General features: G+C 34.0%; 1 long non-coding RNA gene across 2 annotated transcripts in view; it reads right to left on the bottom strand.

Moving 5' to 3' along the window:
- Positions 1-2,433: 2,433 nt before the first annotated feature.
- The window catches only part of LOC143256312 (uncharacterized), a 604,741-nt gene continuing 586,367 nt past the window's right edge, over positions 2,434-20,807 (bottom strand). Inside the window, exon 4 of one of the 2 annotated variants that reach the window (XR_013031238.1) lies at positions 2,434-2,603. This is a non-coding gene — a long non-coding RNA (uncharacterized LOC143256312). Of the gene's footprint in view, positions 2,604-16,642; positions 16,768-20,807 lie in introns of those variants that run through there. The other variant, XR_013031237.1, reaches the window with a different exon arrangement.

Genomic DNA, 20,807 nt, shown 5'->3' with positions numbered 1-20,807 from the left:
AAATATGTTCTTCACAAACAAATCTATCATTATTCAATAGCTATCGAGTAAATACAAAGAGATTTGTTCGGTTGTTTTATTATTGTTTTTAATTAGACATATCACACCTTACTGTAAAATTCATGATGATTTTTTTTTTTTTAATTTCCTAGTGACATAATGCCAGCTATTTCTCCATTTTGGTCGCCATCTAGCGACCAACATAACACAACTTTTTCCTTTGATTAACCTTATCGCTTTGCTTGACCAGTACAATGATTGGTAGACTATAAACGGAAGGAAGTATTCAAACTGTAACAAAGACACAAGCAACAGCGTGAAGCGAGTTGTGTTCTTTTAAAAGCTGGTCTGTAAGAAAGGAAAATGATAACTTTACCTTTTAGCCCCCTCTTCCCACACACGATAAGATATTTCATTCACATATTGTTTACCTAAGTGCCGCCCACGGAACGTAAATTCATGGCCAGGTGAGACAATATTCGTCTTCTACTCAGAAACGTGAACCGGGGTTCGAATACGAACTAGAACTAGTGATACTGTAATTATCAACACGCTACGAGAGTGTGCACTTAGTAGTGAAACTGACAGCGTCTTGTCTTGGCCTTCTCACGTACCCAAATCTTAGTCGGCTGATAAGTTCTTAGATAAAAGTCTCTCGTGTGAGGTCTGAGTTTAGATCGCCTACTATTATGGCTGACCAAATTACCTCTTGTCATCGGGTAATGTGATTTATCATCAATATCGTGCTTGTTAGGAGATTACCTGTCACGTGATGGTTCTTCTTTTTTCTAATCTGATTTTCGAAGAAAATGGAACGAAATGCGATATTTTGTAAAATAATGTAGTCAAAGATAAAGCTTTAATTACTAATGAATAGAAAAGAGAACACAATCCGTAAAGAAAAATATAGTTTGTCAGGGAAAATCGGTAAGAAAAAGATAAAGACCGGAAGATAGACAAGTTTCATTCTTACATCAGTGTAGGAAGATTAAAACACCAGAAATGTCTAATAAATTAGTGGAAAAAAAGATACCCCAAAGGAAAGACAAAATATGTGTTTCATATTAATGGAGAAGTAATGTTTAGAATACGTGTGCTTGTTTTAGGTCAGTGCAGTAAAATGATATAGTCTGAATCAGTAGATAAATAAGTTGCTAAAAATAGTTGTTTTGTTATTTTGGGAAAAGCTACACGATAAACATCTTTGCTAACCGTCCCTAATTTAGCACTGATAAACTCGAGGGAAGGCAGCTAGTCATCTTCACCATCTTACCAAAGAGTTATGGATTTTTGAGTTATTTTTTAACATCTCCATAGCAGAGAGGACGAGCATGTTCGGTGATGGTGATTCGAACCGGTGACCCTCAGATTACAAGTCCAGTGCTTTAACCATAAAGCCATCCTGCTCGTGGATACTGATATATTTCTGACACACACACAAATAAACATATTACAAAATAAATGAAGAAATACCTGCGAAAACTACACAGATATATATTGTAAGATAGTTATGGTAGAGTGAGAAACAAGAGAGTATAAAAATGTGAGTTAGTGCGAATTAAAGGCCATAGAACTGAAAATGAATAGTACCAGAGTACAATACACGTGGCGTTATTGTACCAGAGCACAATACACGTGGTGATATTGTTGTCAGTAAATGGCTGTCGTCCAACCAATCAGATAATGCTGTTCTAGAATAATATTAATAAAATATAGAAGCAACCACATTATTCTCAGCAGTCTGGTGATCGCGCTGGTGGAACATGTTACGTGGGAAGCACGTGGAGAGAAAAGTTTAAGCTAACGTTTGTTAGTATGTTTCTGAATATCACTCAAAGTTGTTTAAGAGCTCTATACTCTAACCGTCCCTAATTTTGAAGTGGTGGATTAGAAAGAAGGCAATTAGTCAACACCGCCAACTCTTGGGCTGCTTATTTTTTACTAATGCTTGTTGGGTTTGACCGTAACATTACAACGTCTCCTGTGGCTAAACAGCGAGAGTATTCGGTGATAGGATTTGCACTCGCAACACACAGGTTGTCAGTGGAGGGCCTTAACGTATTAGATTAACGAATAATATTATTCCACACAACAGACTGGGGCGAAAGTTTGTGTGTCTGTAAGGATTATCATGGAAACTCGAACAATACACACAAGACAAGTGGTGTGGTAGAAAAACCCAAATAGTAATGCCCATTAACCTGTTCAGTGCTGTAGACGAGATAACTCGTCCAAGCCGATCGGTAACACAATGCCACAGACGACTTAATTCGTTCTTGATAATACCTAACTTCAACGCTAGATGTCAGCATTATACATGCATTTGACCTACTTACAAATTGTATCACTTTCGATCCAAAATGACGTCACGAAAAAAGTTACAAAATGAAGAAACATTAGAGTTGTATTGTAGCAGCTGATATACTTGGCAGTCAACAGGTTAATTCTTTATGTAATACCTGACAATTCAGTAGAGATCTTGTAACTAACCTCTAAGTAGAACTGTGATTGTTACGTCTTGAACAGTAAGATGTGTTTCTGCCTTTTCTTATAGCAAAGCCACATCGGGCTATCTGTAGGGTCCACTAAGGGGAATCGAAACCCTGGAACAGTAAGATACAAATTAGTACTGAAGTAACTTCAATACTAGTTCCTAAAAAAAACACTGTTTAGGAGAGATAATCCAACTAAAATATTTCCGTGTGAAATGAGCATGGTACTTCAAACAATAAGATTAGCATAGCTGGCGGAAGGTGCTTTTTTACAGGTGAATCGATATTCGAATCATTTGACAACAATGAACAACAGTTCGCTCAATAACAGAGAAAAAGACGGTATTAAAGTCCACGCATATACATCTAAAATGAATCGTGCTGAGGGAAACAATAGAAGTGTTTCCTGTTACCGTAGGTAAACACAAAACTTATAGCACCATGACTGCTGAAAGGTACAAAGTGATGTTTATCTATCACATTGTTTCTTCAAGAAGAAGATTCACCTTCCAGTAATAATAGATAAATGTGAAGAAATAAAACTTGGAAGATAAAAGAAGCCAATGGAACATTTACAACTTTAAGCTGGGTCACACATGCCTGAGAGTTGTGTAAAATGTTTGTAAGAATATTTCACAATCATACATTGACAAACTTATGATAATATAGAAACAAAGCGAATCCTGTCGTTGGTCAGTTAGTTACAATTACTCATTTTCTGTAACACCTTACCAGTATCAGTAATTACTTCTAATACTGTATGGTAGTTATTGGATAACAAGAAATGAAGACATCCTACACACAAACGTGTTGATCTGAAGGAATGGTAACAGCATAACACATACAGAATGATTTCAATGTGTTACAAATATTTGTTACAATTCACTTAAGCTTCGGTAACAAGAAGTGATATGTAGTGAAGTTTAATATGATCATAGATCATCGAGATACAAGAGAAACTGTGTAATACATCAGTTAGAACATTATGACTGACATGCTCCAGATACAAGGTAAACTGTGTTATACATCAGTTAGAACATTATCACTGACATGCTCCAGATACAAGGTAAACTGTGTTATACATCAGTTAGAACATTATGACTCACATGCTCCAGATACAAGGCAAACTGTGTAATACATCAGTTAGAACATTATGACTGACATGCTCCAGATACAAGGTAAACTGTGTTATACATCAGTTAGAACATTATGACTGACATGCTCCAGATACAAGGTAAACTGTGTTATACATCAGTTAGAACATTATGACTGACATGCTCCAGATACAAGAGAAACTGTGTAATACATCAGTTAGAACATTATTACTGACATTCTCCAGATACAAGGTAAACTGTGTAATAGCTCTGTCAGAACATTATGACTGATATGTTCCAGATACAAGGCAAACCGTGTAATAGCTCTGTCAGAACATTATGACTGACATGTTCCAGATACAAGGTAAACTGTGTAATAGCTCTGTCAGAACATTATGACTAATATGTTCCAGATACAAGGTAAACTGTGTAATAGCTCTGTCAGAACATTATGACTGATATGTTCCAGATACAAGGTAAACTGTGTAATAGCTCTGTCAGAACATTATGACTCATATGTTCCAGATACAAGGTAAACTGTGTAATAGCTCTGTCAGAACATTATGACTGATATGTTCCAGATACAAGGTAAACTGTGTAATAGCTCTGTCAGAACATTATGACTCATATGTTCCAGATACAAGGTAAACTGTGTAATAGCTCTGTCAGAACATTATGACTCATATGTTCCAGATACAAGGTAAACTGTGTAATAGCTCTGTCAGAACATTATGACTGATATGTTACAGATACAGAACTAGGAACAGGTAGACTAGTCTACTAGTTGGCCAGTTCTTATGTTTGTGTGTTAGGCGCACAGCTGCACTGTGGGCTATTTGTTTTAGGCTTACCACCTGCATTGAAACCCTATTTTATACAAAAACAACAAAAACTTGTAGCATTATAATACATCAGACTTACCGCTGAGCCATTGAAGTGCAGTATATTTGTGGGTGGTAGTGGATTTAAGTTAAATAAGATAATAATAACAACCATAAATATAAAATGTGTTCAAAGAAAAATTAAAATAAATGATGTTATATTCATTTTTACCCTGACAAACGGTTTGTAAGTCATTTCAATAAAATTATTAATAAGTGTAATTCACTTGTGTTGTCTTGTTTACACCATAACAGTTGTTGTTGTTTATAAATATTAATATTTACAGCGTAGGATATATTGTTCTGTCTGTTGAACCCGCACTGCTGACCACATTGGATCTGGATTTGACAAACGCAGTTTGATCGACATTTTGTTTCACATTATTCTTTGCTCACGCGGGATCCTATGACGTAGACGTTAGAAATCAAGCTCTGTGTGTCGATGAAAGCAACAAAGAACCAAACTGATAATGAATAAACAGTTATAAATCAACACATGAAGAGTGGAACATACTGAGTTATAATCAATGGAGTTTCAGGATTAGTAACAGTAATGTCGGAGTTTCCTGACTAGAAACAGTATTGTCGGAGTTTCTTGACTAGTAACAGTACTGTCGGAGTTTCCTGACTAGTAACAGAACTGTCGGAGTTTCCTGACTAGAAACAGTACTGTCGAAGTTTCCTGACTAGTAACAGTACTGTCGGAGTTTCCTGACTAGTAACAATACTGTCGGAGTTTCCTGACTAGAAACAGTACTGTCGAAGTTTCCTGACTAGTAACAGTACTGTCGGAGTTTCCTGACTAGAAACAGTACTGTTGGACTTTCCTGACTAGTAACAGTACTGTCGGAGTTTCCTGACTAGTAACAATACTGTCGGAGTTTCCTGACTAGTAACAGTACTGTCGGAGTTTCAGGATTAGTAACAGTAATGTCGGAGTTTCCTGACTAGAAACAGTATTGTCGGAGTTTCTTGACTAGTAACAGTACTGTCGGAGTTTCCTGACTAGTAACAGAACTGTCGGAGTTTCCTGACTAGAAACAGTACTGTCGAAGTTTCCTGACTAGTAACAGTACTGTCGGAGTTTCCTGACTAGTAACAATACTGTCGGAGTTTCCTGACTAGAAACAGTACTGTCGAAGTTTCCTGACTAGTAACAGTACTGTCGGAGTTTCCTGACTAGAAACAGTACTGTTGGACTTTCCTGACTAGTAACAGTACTGTCGGAGTTTCCTGACTAGTAACAATACTGTCGGAGTTTCCTGACTAGTAACAGTACTGTCGGAGTTTCCTGACTAGTAACAGTAATGTCGGAGTTTCCTGACTAGTAACAATAATGTCGGAGTTTCCTGACTAGTAACAGAAATGTCGGAGTTTCCTGACTAGAAACAGTACTGTCGGAGTATCCTGACTAGTAACAGTACTTTCGGAGTTTACTGACTAGTAACAGTAATGTTGACCGTGAATGGGAAAAATGTTACACAAAAGAGAGATGTTCGTTGCACATGTTTGTTAAATGACGTGTCATGTGTCCTTTTTGTATGTTATGTTTATTGAATGAGAGACATTCGTTGTATGAGACATGTTTGTTAAATGATGTGTCATGTGTCCTTTTTGTATGTTATGTTTATTGAATGAGAGACATTCGTTGTATGAGACATGTTTGTTAAATGATGTGTCATGTGTCCTTTTTGTATGTTATGTTTATTGAATGAGAGACATTCGTTGTATGAGACATGTTTGTTAAATGATGTGTTATGTGTCCTTTTTGTATGTTATGTTTATTGAATGAGAGACATTCGTTATATGAGTTATGTTTGTTAAATGATGTGTCATGTGTCCTTTTTGTATGTTATGTTTATTGAATGAGAGACATTCGTTGTATGAGACATGTTTGTTAAATGATGTGTTATGTGTCCTTTTGTATGTTATGTTTATTGAATGAGAGACATTCGTTGTATGAGACATGTTTGTTAAATGATGTGTCATGTGTCCTTTTGTATGTTATGTTTATTGAATGAGAGACATTCGTTGTATGAGACATGTTTGTTAAATGATGTGTCATGTGTCCTTTTGTATGTTATGTTTATTGAATGAGAGACATTCGTTGTATGAGACATGTTTGTTAAATGATGTGTCATGTGTCCTTTTGTATGTTATGTTTATTGAATGAGAGACATTCGTTGTATGAGACATGTTTGTTAAATGATGTGTTATGTGTCCTTTTGTATGTTATGTTTATTAAATGAGAGACATTCGTTGTATGAGACATGTTTGTTAAATGATGTGTCATGTGTCCTTTTGTATGTTATGTTTATTGAATGAGAGACATTCGTTGTATGAGACATGTTTGTTAAATGATGTGTCATGTGTCCTTTTGTATGTTATGTTTATTGAATGAGAGACATTCGTTGTATGAGACATGTTTGTTAAATGATGTGTCATGTGTCCTTTTGTATGTTATGTTTATTGAATGAGAGACATTCGTTGTATGAGACATGTTTGTTAAATGATGTGTCATGTGTCCTTTTGTATGTTATGTTTATTGAATGAGAGACATTCGTTGTATGAGACATGTTTGTTAAATGATATGTCATGTGTCCTTTTTGTATGTTATGTTTATTGAATGAGAGACATTCGTTGTATGAGACATGTTTGTTAAATGATGTGTCATGTGTCCTTTTGTATGTTATGTTTATTGAATGAGAGACATTCGTTGTATGAGACATGTTTGTTAAATGATGTGTCATGTGTCCTTTTTGTATGTTATGTTTATTGAATGAGAGACATTCGTTGTATGAGACATGTTTGTTAAATGATGTGTTGTGTGTCCTTTTTGTATGTTATGTTTATTGAATGAGAGACATTCGTTGTATGAGACATGTTTGTTAAATGATGTGTTATGTGTCCTTTTTGTATGTTATGTTTATTGAATGAGAGACATTCGTTGTATGAGACATGTTTGTTAAATGATGTGTCATGTGTCCTTTTGTATGTTATGTTTATTGAATGAGAGACATTCGTTGTATGAGACATGTTTGTTAAATGATGTGTCATGTGTCCTTTTGTATGTTATGTTTATTGAATGAGAGACATTCGTTGTATGAGACATGTTTGTTAAATGATGTGTCATGTGTCCTTTTTGTATGTTATGTTTATTGAATGAGAGACATTCGTTGTATGAGACATGTTTGTTAAATGATGTGTTATGTGTCCTTTTTGTATGTTATGTTTATTAAATGAGAGACATTCGTTGTATGAGACATGTTTGTTAAATGATGTGTCATGTGTCCTTTTGTATGTTATGTTTATTGAATGAGAGACATTCGTTGTATGAGACATGTTTGTTAAATGATGTGTCATGTGTCCTTTTGTATGTTATGTTTATTGAATGAGAGACATTCGTTGTATGAGACATGTTTGTTAAATGATGTGTCATGTGTCCTTTTTGTATGTTATGTTTATTGAATGAGAGACATCCGTTGTATGAGACATGTTTGTTAAATTATGTGTCATGTGTCCTTTTTGTATGTTATGTTTATTGAATGAGAGACATTCGTTGTATGAGACATGTTTGTTAAATTATGTGTCATGTGTCTTTTGTATGTTATGTTTATTGAATGAGAGACATTCGTTGTATGAGACATGTTTGTTAAATGATGTGTCATGTGTCCTTTTGTATGTTATGTTTATTGAATGAGAGACATTCGTTGTATGAGACATGTTTGTTAAATGATATGTCATGTGTCCTTTTTGTATGTTATGTTTATTGAATGAGAGACATTCGTTGTATGAGACATGTTTGTTAAATGATGTGTTATGTGTCCTTTTTGTATGTTATGTTTATTGAATGAGAGACATTCGTTGTATGAGACATGTTTGTTAAATGATGTGTCATGTGTCCTTTTGTATGTTATGTTTATTGAATGAGAGACATTCGTTGTATGAGACATGTTTGTTAAATGATGTGTCATGTGTCCTTTTGTATGTTATGTTTATTGAATGAGAGACATTCGTTGTATGAGACATGTTTGTTAAATGATGTGTTGTGTGTCCTTTTGTATGTTATGTTTATTGAATGAGAGACATTCGTTGTATGAGACATGTTTGTTAAATGATGTGTCATGTGTCCTTTTGTATGTTATGTTTATTGAATGAGAGACATTCGTTGTATGAGACATGTTTGTTAAATGATGTGTCATGTGTCCTTTTGTATGTTATGTTTATTGAATGAGAGACATTCGTTGTATGAGACATGTTTGTTAAATGATGTGTCATGTGTCCTTTTGTATGTTATGTTTATTGAATGAGAGACATTCGTTGTATGAGACATGTTTGTTAAATGATGTGTCATGTGTCCTTTTGTATGTTATGTTTATTGAATGAGAGACATTCGTTGTATGAGACATGTTTGTTAAATGATATGTCATGTGTCCTTTTGTATGTTATGTTTATTGAATGAGAGACATTCGTTGTATGAGACATGTTTGTTAAATGATGTGTTATGTGTCCTTTTGTATGTTATGTTTATTGAATGAGAGACATTCGTTGTATGAGACATGTTTGTTAAATGATGTGTCATGTGTCCTTTTGTATGTTATGTTTATTGAATGAGAGACATTCGTTGTATGAGACATGTTTGTTAAATGATGTGTTGTGTGTCCTTTTGTATGTTATGTTTATTGAATGAGAGACATTCGTTGTATGAGACATGTTTGTTAAATGATGTGTTATGTGTCCTTTTGTATGTTATGTTTATTGAATGAGAGACATTCGTTGTATGAGACATGTTTGTTAAATGATGTGTTATGTGTCCTTTTGTATGTTATGTTTATTGAATGAGAGACATTCGTTGTATGAGACATGTTTGTTAAATGATGTGTCATGTGTCCTTTTGTATGTTATGTTTATTGAATGAGAGACATTCGTTGTATGAGACATCTTTGTTAAATGATGTGTCATGTGTCCTTTTGTATGTTATGTTTATTGAATGAGAGACATTCGTTGTATGAGACATGTTTGTTAAATGATGTGTCATGTGTCCTTTTTGTATGTTATGTTTATTGAATGAGAGACATTCGTTGTATGAGACATGTTTGTTAAATGATGTGTTATGTGTCCTTTTTGTATGTTATGTTTATTAAATGAGAGACATTCGTTGTATGAGACATGTTTGTTAAATGATGTGTCATGTGTCCTTTTGTATGTTATGTTTATTGAATGAGAGACATTCGTTGTATGAGACATGTTTGTTAAATGATGTGTCATGTGTCCTTTTGTATGTTATGTTTATTGAATGAGAGACATTCGTTGTATGAGACATGTTTGTTAAATGATGTGTCATGTGTCCTTTTGTATGTTATGTTTATTGAATGAGAGACATTCGTTGTATGAGACATGTTTGTTAAATTATGTGTCATGTGTCCTTTTGTATGTTATGTTTATTGAATGAGAGACATTCGTTGTATGAGACATGTTTGTTAAATGATGTGTCATGTGTCCTTTTTGTATGTTATGTTTATTGAATGAGAGACATTCGTTGTATAAGACATGTTTGTTAAATGATATGTCATGTGTCCTTTTTGTATGTTATGTTTATTGAATGAGAGACATTCGTTGTATGAGACATGTTTGTTAAATGATGTGTTATGTGTCCTTTTGTATGTTATGTTTATTGAATGAGAGACATTCGTTGTATGAGACATGTTTGTTAAATGATGTGTCATGTGTCCTTTTTGTATGTTATGTTTATTGAATGAGAGACATTCGTTGTATGAGACATGTTTGTTAAATGATGTGTTGTGTGTCCTTTTTGTATGTTATGTTTATTGAATGAGAGACATTCGTTGTATGAGACATGTTTGTTAAATGATGTGTTATGTGTCCTTTTGTATGTTATGTTTATTGAATGAGAGACATTCGTTGTATGAGACATGTTTGTTAAATGATGTGTCATGTGTCCTTTTGTATGTTATGTTTATTGAATGAGAGACATTCGTTGTATGAGACATGTTTGTTAAATGATGTGTCATGTGTCCTTTTGTATGTTATGTTTATTGAATGAGAGACATTCGTTGTATGAGACATGTTTGTTAAATGATGTGTTATGTGTCCTTTTTTGTATGTTATGTTTATTGAATGAGAGACATTCGTTGTATGAGACATGTTTGTTAAATGATGTGTTGTGTGTCCTTTTGTATGTTATGTTTATTGAATGAGAGACATTCGTTGTATGAGACATATTTGTTAAATGATGTGTCATGTGTCCTTTTGTATGTTATGTTTATTGAATGAGAGACATTCGTTGTATGAGACATGTTTGTTAAATGATGTGTCATGTGCCCTTTTGTATGTTATGTTTATTGAATGAGAGACATTCGTTGTATGAGACATGTTTGTTAAATGATGTGTCATGTGTCCTTTTGTATGTTATGTTTATTGAATGAGAGACATTCGTTGTATGAGACATGTTTGTTAAATGATGTGTCATGTGTCCTTTTGTATGTTATGTTTATTGAATGAGAGACATTCGTTGTATGAGACATGTTTGTTAAATGATGTGTTATGTGTCCTTTTGTATGTTATGTTTATTGAATGAGAGACATTCGTTGTATGAGACATGTTTGTTAAATGATGTGTCATGTGTCCTTTTGTATGTTATGTTTATTGAATGAGAGACATTCGTTGTATGAGACATGTTTGTTAAATGATGTGTCATGTGTCCTTTTGTATGTTATGTTTATTGAATGAGAGACATTCGTTGTATGAGACATGTTTGTTAAATGATGTGTCATGTGTCCTTTTGTATGTTATGTTTATTGAATGAGAGACATTCGTTGTATGAGACATGTTTGTTAAATGATGTGTTGTGTGTCCTTTTGTATGTTATGTTTATTGAATGAGAGACATTCGTTGTATGAGACATGTTTGTTAAATGATGTGTCATGTGTCCTTTTGTATGTTATGTTTATTGAATGAGAGACATTCGTTGTATGAGACATGTTTGTTAAATGATGTGTCATGTGTCCTTTTGTATGTTATGTTTATTGAATGAGAGACATTCGTTGTATGAGACATGTTTGTTAAATGATGTGTCATGTGTCCTTTTGTATGTTATGTTTATTGAATGAGAGACATTCGTTGTATGAGACATGTTTGTTAAATGATGTGTCATGTGTCCTTTTGTATGTTATGTTTATTGAATGAGAGACATTCGTTGTATGAGACATGTTTGTTAAATGATGTGTTATGTGTCCTTTTGTATGTTATGTTTATTGAATGAGAGACATTCGTTGTATGAGACATGTTTGTTAAATGATGTGTCATGTGTCCTTTTGTATGTTATGTTTATTGAATGAGAGACATTCGTTGTATGAGACATGTTTGTTAAATGATGTGTCATGTGTCCTTTTGTATGTTATGTTTATTGAATGAGAGACATTCGTTGTATGAGACATGTTTGTTAAATGATGTGTCATGTGTCCTTTTTGTATGTTATGTTTATTGAATGAGAGACATTCGTTGTATGAGACATGTTTGTTAAATGATGTGTTGTGTGTCCTTTTTGTATGTTATGTTTATTGAATGAGAGACATTCGTTGTATGAGACATGTTTGTTAAATGATGTGTCATGTGTCCTTTTTGTATGTTATGTTTATTGAATGAGAGACATTCGTTGTATGAGACATGTTTGTTAAATGATGTGTCATGTGTCCTTTTTGTATGTTATGTTTATTGAATGAGAGACATTCGTTGTATGAGACATGTTTGTTAAATGATGTGTCATGTGTCCTTTTTGTATGTTATGTTTATTGAATGAGAGACATTCGTTATATGAGACATGTTTGTTAAACAATGTGTTGTGTGCTCGTTATATGAGTGATGTTTGTTAAACAATGTGTTGTGTGCTTATTGTATTATGTGTATTCATTAAGTGGTCTGTTATATGACATATGTTTGACCTATGGACACCTATTTAGATGATGTATATCCGTTGAATGAAGTATATTTGTTACACGGGTTCGAATTGTATTCGTAAAAAGATAATTTTTCGATACATAATGCATAATGAAACGTATTATTTAAATTACTTGAAAGACTACAATAACAGTGATAATTACACGTCTAGTACTACAGCAGATAGAGAAGCACAATGAACGTTCTGAGAATTAGTTAAAAGTAGATTTCAAAACTGTGAGTTTGTCTACTGAGATAATGACTCGAAAGATTGAAGCAATAAATAAAGACAATAGAGACGCCGAACACGGATATTTAACCCTAACTTTAGTCTCATTAAGTATTGTTTTTATGATCGTCTGTATCATACCACGAGGAAAGGTTTTGATCTCGCGGTTAAATTTCTTTCTCTCATGCTTGATATTAAAGACTCTGTTGGTAGGCTACTGAAGTTATAGACATTTAAAGTTAATTAAAATAATTCCATGAGAAAAACTATGCCTCCTTCTCTACTTCTGAGTGTATAAAGTCGACGGCAGTAAGTAATTACAGGCCTGTAGTAAAAACTGACTTCTTTAGCCTCATTAGGGTCTCTTTCCTTCATTTGTCCTCAGTACACAAATTATTACCTTTCACGAAATTCAAAAAGCTGTTTTATATCAACTGAAGGAAATAATGAAACTAGTGTAACTTATACTAACATCGTTATAACAGTGTATACTGTTGAAAACTCAACTACCAGCTAAACATGACCAAACCATTATAAGCTTGGGAAAACTCAACTACCAGCTAAACATGACCAAACCATTATGAAGTTGGGAAATCTCAAATTCCAGCTTAAACATTACCAAACCATTATAAACTTGGGAAAACTGAATAACCACCTTAAACATTACCAAACCATTATAAACATAGGAAAACTGAATAACCACCTTAAACATTACCAAACCATTATAAACTTGGGAAAACTGAATAACCACCTTAAACATTACCAAACCATTATAAACTTGGGAAAACTGAATAACCAGCTTAAACATTACCAAACCATTATAAACTTGGGAAATCTCAAATTCCAGCTTAAACATTACCAAACCATTATAAACTTGGGAAAACTCAACTACCAGCTAAACATGACCAGACCATTATAAACTTGGGAAAACTGAGCTACCAACTTATATATTACCATACCGGTATAAACTTGAGTAACTAGGCTACCAACTTATATATCAGGTTGCACATTAATAAGTACTTTGGTTTTTTTCTGATTTATTTGAAAGAATTTATACAATTTGTCTATTTTGAACTCTTTGAATATTAAAAAAAATGATCTATTATAATTTTTATTTGCAATTCATGAGGTTAAAGAAGAAAAGAATCGTTTGGTCAAATGGACGTGATGAAGGACAATGTAAAATTCAAACTATTTACACTTTGTTTGTTTTAGGGCAAAGCTACCACCGAGAATCGAATCCCGGATCTTAAGTCCACAGACTTGCCGCTTCCCCACTGAGAGAACGATGCATTTTAATTTTCCATGTTTCAAAGTGATAAACATACACGAATTTAACTCATAAAAAATTGGACTACATGCAGAGACAAGCTACGTCTGCGTCCCCTGCTGGGTGTCATGGGTTAACGTGTTTTTGTGACCAGCAACTTCTGAAGCTTGGTCCGCATAGCACATTTGAATGTCCACTACTCAACCCTAAATGGATTACACTCATACGTTTACGCATCATGTAAGTTTTTTTTTTTATTTAATAATCTATTGTACGCCATGTCTAACTTGCTTGCAAGGCTGTAAAAGAAACAACCACAAAAGGCCTAATTCCGTTGCACCATTATTTACTCTCTTTTGCAAGGTACTTTATTACATAGTTGAAAATCAGTGGAAAGAATGGGAAATCAAATTCATTTTTCTCTTCTGTAATTTCATTTAATGTTCAATGTCTTTGTTGTTAATAATCGACTAAGCTGGTATAACTATCCAGTCATTTGTCACTCACTACTTGCTTTCATATTCTTACCATATTTCGAATATAAAGTATAGTTAGTTTATGATTAGGCCTAATTAAAGTTACGTTCAAAAGCCATTGTGTTTTTAATTAAAGTACCTCTTGTTTGTTTTTCTATGTTACCCATGTTCTTAAGAACTTACCGACACAAAAGTCACATTGTGAGTCAGTCCAGAGCTTTTCGTCTGTAAGGGTTTTCGCAGAATCAAACAGACTAGAACTTCCATTTTGATGTTGATATACTGACTGAATAGATTCTTTGAAACCTAATTCTAGTTAATGCGTAGGTGGCACTATGAAAATAAATTTATTTTAGTCGATAACAGTAAATTAACTTAGTTCTATTTAAAGTGTAGGTGGCGCTATGAAATAAATGTATTTTAGTCAAGAATAGTAAATTACTAGGGAAAGGAAAAATAATTTACCATAATTGTAATCTAAAGCTTTTCAATGAGCTATCTTCGCTCAGTCCTCCTGATGGAATCAAACCACAGATTTTAACATTGTAAATCTACTAATGACTTATTGAAGGATGTTTTATTTCGGGACAGAATCGATATTTTAATTTTCAATACTATTTAATGTTTATAGTACAATAAAGAAAAATTACTATTAAAATGAAAATTTGAGTTTGAACGCACTTATCTAAGATTTTGGCCTTGACTTGGTGAATATAATAACGATTTAGCGATTGGTTAATACAAAGTATACTGAATAACTGAACCAATAAGAAGCTAGAAAAAAAATACCTCGTGAACACTTCTACCAATAACAATTATGATGTTAAAAAAACACGTAGATTCAAGAATGACAGAGATGAAATAAAAAAGACGTGTAGTAACCCGAGCGCTTTCGAAAGGTGGATCTTTCTTCTTTAGGGGTTACAAGGTTTTTATTTCATCTCTACCAATAACAAATAAGGAAAAACACAAATCACTATAACAGACTTAACTATTAAGAAGGTAGAAAAAGGGATACAAATCACCATGGATGGTTTAACTAATAGGAAACCAGGATAATATTATAATGGCGTGTGCTGGGATGTTTGTATACAATATATAAAACTTTCACCTTACACTTTTAAATACTTCATGGAAGTGAGAAACTATGTTATCAATTATCATGAGAGATTCTCGTTGAAAAACCAGTATAAATCATTTCAATTATCGAACGTCTTGCTGTTTTGTTCAATTATCACCTATATTTGTTTAAATTACATGTGCGGCCCGGCATGGCCAAGCGTGTTCAGGCGTGCGACTCGTAATCTGAGGGTCGCGGGTTTGCATCCCGGTCGCGCCAAACATGCTCGCCCTCCCAGCCGTGGGGGCGTTATAATGTGACGGTCAATCCCACTATTCGTTGGTAAAAGAGTAGCCCAAGAGTTGGCGGTGGGTTGTGATGACTAGCTGCCTTCCCTCTAGTCTCACACTGCAAAATTAGGGACGGCTAGCACAGATAGTCCTCGAGTAGCTTTGTGCGAAATTCCAAAACAAACAAACAAACAATGAATTACATGTGTAATCATATAAAACCGGTATACACAAAGTAACGTTTATGTAGTTCCTGTGTTATAGATTGTTTAAATTAAGTTTCTTGTTCACGACAAATATAAAAGTTATTAGTATAAACTATTCAATGTTTAGAATATGATATTACACAGAAATTAGTTTAATGTATATATTAGTGAAGATAAATAATTACATCCAAATGAAGACAAATAAGGAAACAAAATCATGAGGAAGGACTGCATTGAAAACAGCAAATCACAACCTCTAATTAATTATATTATAACCGTAACTTTTTAAGCCACAAACAAAACACATTAAAATTAAACAAAATACGCTGCATATTTTTAAAACGATCCTAGGGTACAAGCTACAATGTGAAATTATAAAATGTTCCCTAGGTTTTAGAGGTGACTAAAAAGTAGGACTCGCATTGCGGTGGGGATACCCCGTCTATCAGTGTTAACCTCCAATTCGCTAGTCTCACATAAGAAAATCAGAAATTAGATGTGGGTGCTCAAGCCCACAACGTCCCACATCTACATCGCCCTTCATTGTCTGCAAACAGTTGTGGGAAGATGACTGCTTTCCCAAGTTAAAATAAGAATAAGGCAAACATAAAAAGATGAAAAATAAATAAATAATATAAAAAATGAGGTACTAACATTTGGTGGTAAGTAAGATAAGACTTACCTCTTGAAGTTAGTATTACTGCCCCCAATATGGTAGACGCACTAATTAACACGTCATCAGCCAAGTGATAGTTTACTTTGACTGTCGTACCTTCACATGTGCATAAAGCAATGCCAAATTCCCAAGCAAACCTATTTTTAAATAAAATTAACTTTTAGTAATTATTTAATTTCACTAAAATTACAAACAAGTATTTTTATTTTTAGTTAAAAAAAGGGTCATTTTGGAATTAGGCACTGCTTTGTACGGATTTCTGGTAGAAAGTATTGCATTCTGGGAATGATGGTCCTCTGGACTGTTTGTTTTAGATTTTTATACAAAATTATGCATAGGCTATCTTGCATAATTGTCCCTAATGGAAGATGGTTCTACGCTTATTTTCTCAAGCAATAACATCTTGCACTACACACAAATTTGATGAGTAATATATTAATATATCTTTCTTTAGATGAGTTGCGACAGATGCGAAGAAATAAATAATCATTCGGTTACTTTTGTGACTTACGCAACTGGATTTTACGGCCTATTTTTTGTTTTGCTTTTTGAATTTCATTCAAAGCTACTCGAGGGCTATCTGTGCTAGCCGTCCATAATTTAGCAGTGTAAGACTAGAGGGAAGGCAGCTAATCATCACCACCCACCGCTAACTCTTGGGCTTCTATTTTATCAACGAATAGTGAGATTGACCGTCACTTTATAACGCCTTCACGGCTAAAATGGCGAACATATTTGGTGTGAAGGGGATTCGAATCCTCGACCCGCAGAGTACGAGTCGTGTGCCTTAACCACCTGGCCATGCCAGTCCGCCTCATTTTTAGTGAAAAGTTAATGTGGTTTAACTATTTTTCTCCTTCTGTTGTTGTTCTTTGAATGCCCCCTGGTGGCACAGTGGTATGTCTAAAGACTTACTCGCTAGAAACCGGATTTCAATACCTGTGATAGGAAGAGCACAGATAGCCTATTCTCCAGCTTTGTGCTTAACTACAAAGAAATACAAAAATTATCTGTTTTAAAATCTGGTTAAAGCTGTTGAGATTCTAGACAACTATCATTATTAGTTATAAACAATATATTTTTACTGGAAAACCCAAGAGTTTCAAATTCAAAGTTCTTGCAATAGAAATATTAGCATGAGATATATAAAGATTTCCGTTGAAGGACTATTAAACAATGTTATTGTAATGTAACATTTAACAGCTGCACGAGATATATAAAGATTTCTGTTGAAGGACTATTAAACAATGTTATTGTAATCTAACATTTAACAGCTGCACGAGATATATAAATATTTCTGTTGAAGGACTATTAAACAATTTTATTGTAATGTAACATTTAACAGCTGCACGAGATATATAAAGATTTCTGTTGAAGGACTATTAAACAATGTTATTGTAATGTAACATTTAAAAGCTGCACGAGATATATAAAGATTTCTGTTGAAGGACAATTAAACAATGTTATTGTAATGTAACATTTAACAGCTGATCGAGAAATCATTACATACTAATTCTAGTAGTCAGAGAAACAAAACGACAGAGCGAGTGTAACTCTCAAAACCAGTGGTTTATGCATGGTTTCTTATAGCAAAGCTTCATCGGGGTATCTGCTGTGTCAAGTGAAATCAGTTCGTTTAAGTACAAACCGAAGTAGATACACATACAGGAATATAGCTGTCATCAATGGTTTAAGTATAAGCCATCATCTTGCAGTTAAACCATGGAGAAAGATATGAAAATGGACCGACTAACAGGCAGATTGACTATGTATCTTATACTGCTGATGGTTAACATCCAACAAGCTCGACATTTCATCAGACAAGATGACTGTGTATCTTAAACTGCTGATGGTTAACATCCAACAAGCTCGACATTTCATCAGGCAAGATGACTGTGTATCTTAAACTGCTGATGGTTAATATCCAACAAGCTCGACATTTCATCAGACAAGTTGACTGTGTATCTTAAACTGCTGATGGTTAACATTCAAGAAGTTCAATATTCCATCAGACAAGATGACTGTGTATCTTAAACTGCAGATGGTTAACATCCAAGAAGTTTAATATTTCATCAGACAAGTTTACTGTGTATCTTAAACTGTTAATGGTTAACATCCAACAAGCTCGACATTTCATCAGACAAGTTGACTGTGTATCTTAAACTGTTGATGGTTAACATCCAACAAGCTCGACGTTTCATCAGACAAGTTGACTATGTATCTTAAACTGTTGATGGTTAACATCCAACAAGCTCGACATTTCATCAGACAAGTTGACTGTGTATCTTAAACTGCTGATGGTTAACATCCAACAAGCTCGACATTTCATCAGACAAGTTGACTGTGTATCTTAAACTGTTGATGGTTAACATCTAAGAAGTTTAATATTCCATCAGACAAGTTGACTGTGTATCTTAAACTGTTGATGGTTAACATCCAACAAGCTCGACATTTCATCAGACAAGTTGACTATGTATCTTAAACTGTTGATGGTTAACATCCAAGAAGTTTAATATTTCATCAGACAAGTTGACTGTGTATCTTAAACTGTTGATGGTTAACATCCAAAAAGTTTAATATTTCATCAGACAAGTTGACTGTGTATCTTAAACTGTTAATGGTTAACATCCAAGAAGTTTAATATTTCATCATACAAGTTGACTGTGTATCTTAAACTGTTGATGGTTAACATCCAACAAGCTCGACGTTTCATCAGACAAGTTGACTATGTATCTTAAACTGTTGATGGTTAACGTCCAACAAGCTCGACATTTCACCAGACAAGTTGACTGTGTATCTTAAACTGCTGATGGTTAACATCCAACAAGCTCGACATTTCATCAGACAAGTTGACTGTGTATCTTAAACTGTTGATGGTTAACATCCAAAAAGTTTAATATTTCATCAGACAAGTTGACTGTGTATCTTAAACTGTTGATGGTTATCATCCAAGAAGTTTAATATTTCATCATACAAGTTGACTGTGTATCTTAAACTGTTGATGGTTAACATCCAACAAGCTCGACATTTCATCAGACAAGTTGACTGTGTATCTTAAACTGTTGATGGTTAACATCCAACAAGCTCGACGTTTCATCAGACAAGTTGACTATGTATCTTAAACTGTTGATGGTTAACGTCCAACAAGCTCGACATTTCATCAGACAAGTTGACTGTGTATCTAAACTGTTGATGGTTAACATCCAAGAAGTTCGACGTTTCACCAGACAAGTTGACTGTGTATCTTAAACTGCTGATGGTTAACATTTAACAAGCTCGACATTTCATCATACAAGTTGACTGTGTATCTTAAACTGTTGATGGTTAACATCCAACAAGCTCGACGTTTCATCAGACAAGTTGACTATGTATCTTAAACTGTTGATGGTTAACGTCCAACAAGCTCGACATTTCACCAGACAAGTTGACTGTGTATCTTAAACTGCTGATGGTTAACATCCAACAAGCTCGACATTTCATCAGACAAGTTGACTGTGTATCTTAAACTGTTGATGGTTAACATCCAAGAAGTTTAATATTCCATCAGACAAGTTGACTGTGTATCTTAAACTGTTGATGGTTAACATCCAAAAAGTTTAATATTTCATCAGACAAGTTGACTGTGTATCTTAAACTGTTGATGGTTATCATCCAAGAAGTTTAATATTTCATCATACAAGTTGACTGTGTATCTTAAACTGTTGATGGTTAACATCCAACAAGCTCGACATTTCATCAGACAAGTTGACTGTGTATCTTAAACTGTTGATGGTTAACATCCAACAAGCTCGACGTTTCATCAGACAAGTTGACTATGTATCTTAAACTGTTGATGGTTAACGTCCAACAAGCTCGACATTTCATCAGACAAGTTGACTGTGTATCTAAACTGTTGATGGTTAACATCCAAGAAGTTCGACGTTTCACCAGACAAGTTGACTGTGTATCTTAAACTGCTGATGGTTAACATCCAACAAGCTCGACATTTCATCAGACAAGTTGACTGTGTATCTTAAACTGTTGATAGTTAACATCCAAGAAGTTTAATATTCCATCAGACAAGTTGATTGTGTATCTTAAACTGTTGATGGTTAACATCCAACAAGCTCGACATTTCATCAGACAAGTTGACTATGTATCTTAAACTGTTGATGGTTAACATCCAAGAAGTTTAATA

The sequence above is a fragment of the Tachypleus tridentatus genome, chromosome 7, assembly GCF_004210375.1.
Source record: "Tachypleus tridentatus isolate NWPU-2018 chromosome 7, ASM421037v1, whole genome shotgun sequence".
Classification (NCBI taxonomy): domain Eukaryota; kingdom Metazoa; phylum Arthropoda; class Merostomata; order Xiphosura; family Limulidae; genus Tachypleus; species Tachypleus tridentatus.
Note: the sequence above shows the minus strand (reverse complement) of the source record. Positions and strands in the feature narration are given on the sequence as shown.